The sequence below is a fragment of the Phyllobates terribilis genome, unplaced genomic scaffold (genome assembly GCF_046119375.1).
Source record: "Phyllobates terribilis strain yellow unplaced genomic scaffold, ASM4611937v1 Scaffold_12__6_contigs__length_324123572, whole genome shotgun sequence".
NCBI lineage: Eukaryota > Metazoa > Chordata > Amphibia > Anura > Dendrobatidae > Phyllobates > Phyllobates terribilis.
Window position 1 is genome coordinate 287,129,108 of NW_027362772.1, and position 6,000 is coordinate 287,135,107.

Sequence of the window (6,000 nt, forward strand, 5' to 3'; positions counted from 1 at the left end):
AGTTCAGACTCCACACATAAGACCTCAGGAGTGGAAATGGGTGTCAGACATATGTACCATCCTCCAAAACTTTGAAGACTCCACCAAGATGGTGTGCGGTGATGACGCCATAATTAGCATTACCATCCCGCTTCTCTGTTTTCTGAAACACTCTCTGCTCACAATCAAAGGGGATGCATTGCAGGCGGAGCACGATGAGATGGAGCAAGGAACCTTACAGGGTGATTACACACAGCCCAGCCTCATCTCATCCCAACATGGATTGGGTGACAATGAGGAAGAGGAGGAGGAGGAGGAAGAACAGGAGCTAGTTTCATGCGCTATAGACGGTACTACCTGCACAACTGTCATACCGTCTGTTCAGCATGGATGGCCTGAGGACAGAGAGGAGGAGGAGAGCATGGTCAGTCGTCCTCTTGGTGAGGACACGGAAGTCTTGCCTGTTAGCAGTCTGGCACGCATGGCTGAGTTTATGTTACGCTGCCTTTCCCATGACCCTCGCGTTCTCAAAATTTTGGGTGACAGTCATTACTGGTTGGTGATACTTCTAGACCCATGCTACAAGGAGAACTTTATATCTCTTATTCCTGAGGCGGACAGGTCTACAAAAATGGGGCAGTACCAGAAGGCTCTTGTTGCGGAACTATTAAAAAAATTCCCATCTGAAAACACTGGCGGCAGAGGTCACAGTTCGTTGGACAACCAAGGAGTACAGACGAGAGAGACACAACTTCAATCCAGCAGAGGCAGGGGAACACTGTCAAAGTTCTGCGAGAATTTTCTCAGCCCCTCCCATCGCACACGCCCTGAGGCGCGGGGTACTCTCACAAGGAGTGCAAGGTTTGGGAAGATGCTGAGGGAGTACCTTGCATCATCCGTGATTCCTCTGTGCCTTATAATTATTGAGTATCCAAGCTGGATACATGGAATGAACTGGCTCTCTATGCCATGGAGGTCCTGGCCTGCCCTGCCGCTATTGTTTTATCAGAGCGGGTTTTTAGTGCCGCTGGTGGAATTATAACTGATAAGCACATCCGCCTGTCAACTGAAAATGCTGACAGGCTGACTCTTATAAAAATGAACAAGGGCTGGATTGGGCCAGACTTCTCAAAACCACCGAATGATAGCAGCGTAACATAAACTCAAATCCAGTGTCTTTTTTTGGGAGGTGTATTCCCATGCACCTTTTCACACCCACACATGGGTATACGCTTCCTGATTTTGTCTATTTGCTCTTGTCCTCCTCCTTCTCCTCATCCTCATCCTCCACCACCATATCACCAGGTTGACCGTGGTCTGTGATGCAACACCCACATAATTTTTTTAAAGGGTGTTTATGATGCCTGTAAAAAAAAATTTTTATACAGTATGTTCATGTATACCCCCCAGGGGTAAATGTTTGTCAGCCCATAGACTTAGTGCATGGGCATTACAAGTATAGGAGACCCGCTCCTTTCTAATGGGAACATTTTTTATGAGGTCCTCCTCCACGTCTCTTCCAAGGGGCATTGGAGTGCTTCCCAATTTTTGGAAGCCCTTGCATTCACTGCATAGGCCAAAACTATGGAAGACCCACTTCTTAATAATGGGAACATTGTTTTCAGGAGGCCCTCTTCTACGTCTCTTCCAAGGGGCATTGGAGTGCCTCCAAATTTTTGGCAACTCTTGCATTCACTGCATAGGCAAACATAATGGGAGACCAACTTCCTAATAATGGGAACATTGCTTTCAGGAGGCCCTCTGACCTCCACGTCTCTTCCAAGGGGCATTGGAGTGCCTCCAAATTTTTTGCAGCCCTTGCATTTACTGCATAGGCAAACAGTATGGAAGACCCACTTCCTAATAATGGGAACATTGTTTTCAGGAGGCCCTCCTCTAAGTCTCTTGAAAGGGGTATTGGGGTGCGTCCAAATTTTCAAAGTGGTATTGGGGTGCGTCCAAATTTTGAGCAGCCCTGCCACTCACTGCATATGTAATAACAGTATAGGAGACCCAATCTTTAGTAATGGGAACAACAAAGCATAGCCAGCTGATGGCTCTCTAAGAATAGCGAGGGCCGACTGCTGGCCCTTTATGAATAGTAAGGGCCGCCTGATGGCCCTATAAAAATAAGCTTTGTGACTTTCAGAGTCCCTCCTTCATAAATGAAACAGGATGTGTGTGATAATGTGTCACACACCACATTGCCAGATAAGGTTGTAAAATGTTAAAATGACATTTCCCGGTGAATGCATTTGTCACGGCTGAAAGCAATGCAAAAGTGTAAAAACGCATTAAAAACGCTACTTGTGAACATAGTCCAAGGTGTGGAGGAGTATTTTTGTTTTGGTTATTTATTTTGCTTTATATACAAGTCATTACCATGCTATTCATATTTCATACTTCATATTTACATACTCAGCGTTACAGAGTGCTACTTTGTTTGTTCATTGTACATGGAGGTAGCTCCTCTTAGTAAGCACCTGTTCACACCTATTTCTTGTAGTGGAAGTGCTGTCATTTTCTTTGTTACTAGATTTAAGCTTTGACTGAGCACTCCACCCCCATGCCGCAGGTGGTTTTAATTGCATCAGGATCTTACTTTCCCACACATAAGCAGACGGATGTCCCTTAGAGAGGTATTCACATTGCTAGGTCCTGACATCGAGAAACGCCTTATCGCGGCTGTCAGGTACACATGAATTGGCCAATTTATGCGCTAAGATTTCTCATTTATTTCTATATTCTACAGAAGTAATGCTATTCATATTTCATACTTCATATTTACATGCGCTAAAATGTATCATTTATTTCTATTTTCTACAGCAGTAATGCTATTGACATTTCATACTTCATATTTACATACTCAGCATTACAGAGTGCTACTTTGTTTGTTCATACTCGGTCCCCAGCCGCCCCGCGACTGGGTGCCCACACACGGTCCACAGCCGCCTGGGGGCGGCCAGGTGTCTATAAACGGTCCCCATCTGCCCCTATTTGTCCTGGTGCGCCTTATACACAAGCGCGCATACCAAAACATTACCTGTGCCCTCCCCAGTGCATTTAGTGGGAAGGACAGCCTAACCATAAACACGTGGACAAGTGAATGTGGCCAGGGATGGTCCATCTGACTGACGCCTTCACACTGGGTTAATAATGTGGAAGCCGACAGACAGTTGGACACTGGGATGCAACACGTCCTCCAGACACAGAGGATTATGGGTCCTGGGTCAGTTAGGCTTCAACACAAAGTTCAGAAGGTAGACAGCAGCAGTGGTCAGCCTCCTACACAACGAGTAAATTATTCATGTTCATGAGGCCATCCATCTCCTTAGCTTTCTGTTCCTTGGAATGCAAGTGCATGTATGTAGTAGCAGCGAGGCCTGAGGTGGTCAGCGTTTTGGCGCATATCCTACCTCCTCCGAGGATTGCTGGATGTTTTCCTGCTACTATCCCAGTTCTATGACTCCCGTTAAAACAATGCTTCAGGTGCTGAATGATGGATGAGGTGGTGGCAAAGGAGAAAGAGCAGGAGGAACAGGGACCATTCACATCAATGTCAGGTCAGTCAACCACACATGTCTTGTAGGATATGTTTCTGTACAAAAAGGAGCAGTTTGGCTACACAGTTATAGGGCATACAGTGAGTGCAATGCCTACCAAAAATTTAGAGGCACTCCAATGCCCCTTGGAAGTGACATGGAGGTCAGAGGGCCTTAACTAGACCGTTTTTTCCATTTATAGCAACTGGGTCTCCTGTACACTGTTGGCCTAAGAAGTGAATGGAAGGCTTTCCAAAAATTATGAGGAACTGAAATGCGCCTTGAAACAGACGTGGATTGCAGCGTACTAAAAACCTTCTACCCATTATTGGGGAGTGGGTCTCCCTTAGTTTTCGCCTATGCATTGAAAAGCAAAATCTGACTAAAAATAGGAGGAAATGCAATGCCCGTTGGAAGAGTGGTGGAGGTTAGAGTTAATTAAAAACAACATTTCAATGCCCCTTGGAAGAGCTGTGGAGTTCAGAGTGGTTTAACAAGACGGTTTTAATGGCCCTTGGAAGAGACGTGGAGGTCACAGTAGCTTAACAAGATGGTTTTAATGCCCCTTGGAAGAGACGTGGAGTTCAGAGTAGTTTAACAAGACGGTTTTAATGCCCCTTGGAAGAGACGTGGAGGTCCCAGTGGAATAAAAAGACAATATCAATGCCCCTTGGAAGAGTGGTGGAGGTTACAGTGGAATATAAAGACAATATTAATGCCCCTTGGAAGAGTGGTGGAGGTCGCAGTGGAATAAAAAGACAATATCAATGCCCCTTGGAAGAAACGTGGAGGTCACACTAGCTTAACAAGACGATTTTAATGCCCCTTGGTAGAGAAGTGGAGTTCAGAGTGGTTTAACAAGACGGTTTTAATGCCCCTTGGAAGAGACGTGGAGATCACAGTAGCTTAACTAGATGGTTTTAATGCCCCTTGGAAGAGACTTGGAGTTCAGAGTGGTTTAGCAAGACGGTTTTAATGCCCCTTTGAAGAGACGTGGAGGTCACAGTAGCTTAACAAGATGATTTTAATGCCCCCTGGAAAAGACGTGGAGGTCCCAGTGGAATAAAAATACAATATCAATGCCCCTTGGAAGAGTGGTGGAGGTCCCAGTGGAATAAAAAGACAATATCAATGCCCCTTGGAAGAGTGGTGGAGGCCACAGTGGAATAAAAAGACAATATCAATGCCCCTTGGAAGAATGGTGGATGTCGCAGTGGAATAAAAAGACAATATCAATGCCCCTTGGAAGAGACGTGGAGGTCACAGTAGCTTAACAAGATGGTTTTAATGCCCCTTGGAAGAGACGTGGAGTTCAGAGCAGTTTAACAAGATGGTTTTAATGCCCCTTGGAAGAGACGTGGAGGTCACAGTAGCTTAACTAGATGGTTTTAATGCCCCTTGGATGAGACGTGGAGTACAGAGTGGTTTAACAAGATGGATTTAATGCCCCTTGGAAGAGACGTGGAGGTCACAGTAGCTTAACAAGACGATTTTAATGCCCCTTGGAAGAGACGTGGAGTTCAGAGTGGTTTAAGACGGTTTTAATGCCCCTTGGAAGAGACGTGGAGGTCCCAGTGGAATAAAAAGACAATATCAATGCCCCTTGGAAGAGTGGTGGAGGTCCCAGTGGAATAAAAAGACAATATCAATGTCCCTTGGAAGAGTGGTGGAGGTTACAGTGGAATAAAAAGACAATATCAATGCCCCTTTGAAGAGTGGTGGAGGTTGCAGTGGACTAAAAAGACAATATAAATTCCCCTTGGAAGAGCCGTGGGGGTCACAGTAGCTCAACAAGACGGTTTTAATGCCCCTTGGAAGAGACGTGGAGTTAAGAGTGGTTTAACAAGACGGTTTTAATGGCCCTTGGAAGAGACGTGGAGGTCCCAGTGGAATAAAAAGACAATTTCAATGTCCCTTGGAAGAGTGGTGGAGGTTACAGTGGAATAAAAAGACAATATCAATGCCCCTTGGAATAGTGGTGGAGGTTGCAGTGGAATAAAAAGACAATATAAATGCCCCTTGGAAGAGACGTGGAGGTCACAGTAGCTCAACAAGACGGTTTTAATGCCCCTTGGAAGAGACGTGGAGTACAGAGTGGTTTAACAAGACGGTATTAATGCCCCTTGGAAGAGACGTGGAGATCACAGTAGCTTAACTAGATGGTTTTAATGCCCCTTGGAAGAGACTTGGAGTTCAGAGTGGTTTAACAAGACTGTTTTAATGCCCCTTGGAAGAGACGTGGAGGTCACAGTGGAATAAAAAGACAATATCAATGCCCCTTGGAAGAGTGGTGGAGGTCCCAGGGGAATAAAAAGACAATATCAATGCCCCTTGGAAGAGTGGTGGAGGTTACAGTGGAATAAAAAGACAATATCAGTGCCCCTTGGGAGAGTGGTGGAGGTCCCCGTGGAATAAAAAGACAATATCAATGCCCCTTGGAAGAGTGGTGGAAGTCGCAGTGGAATAAAAAGACAATATC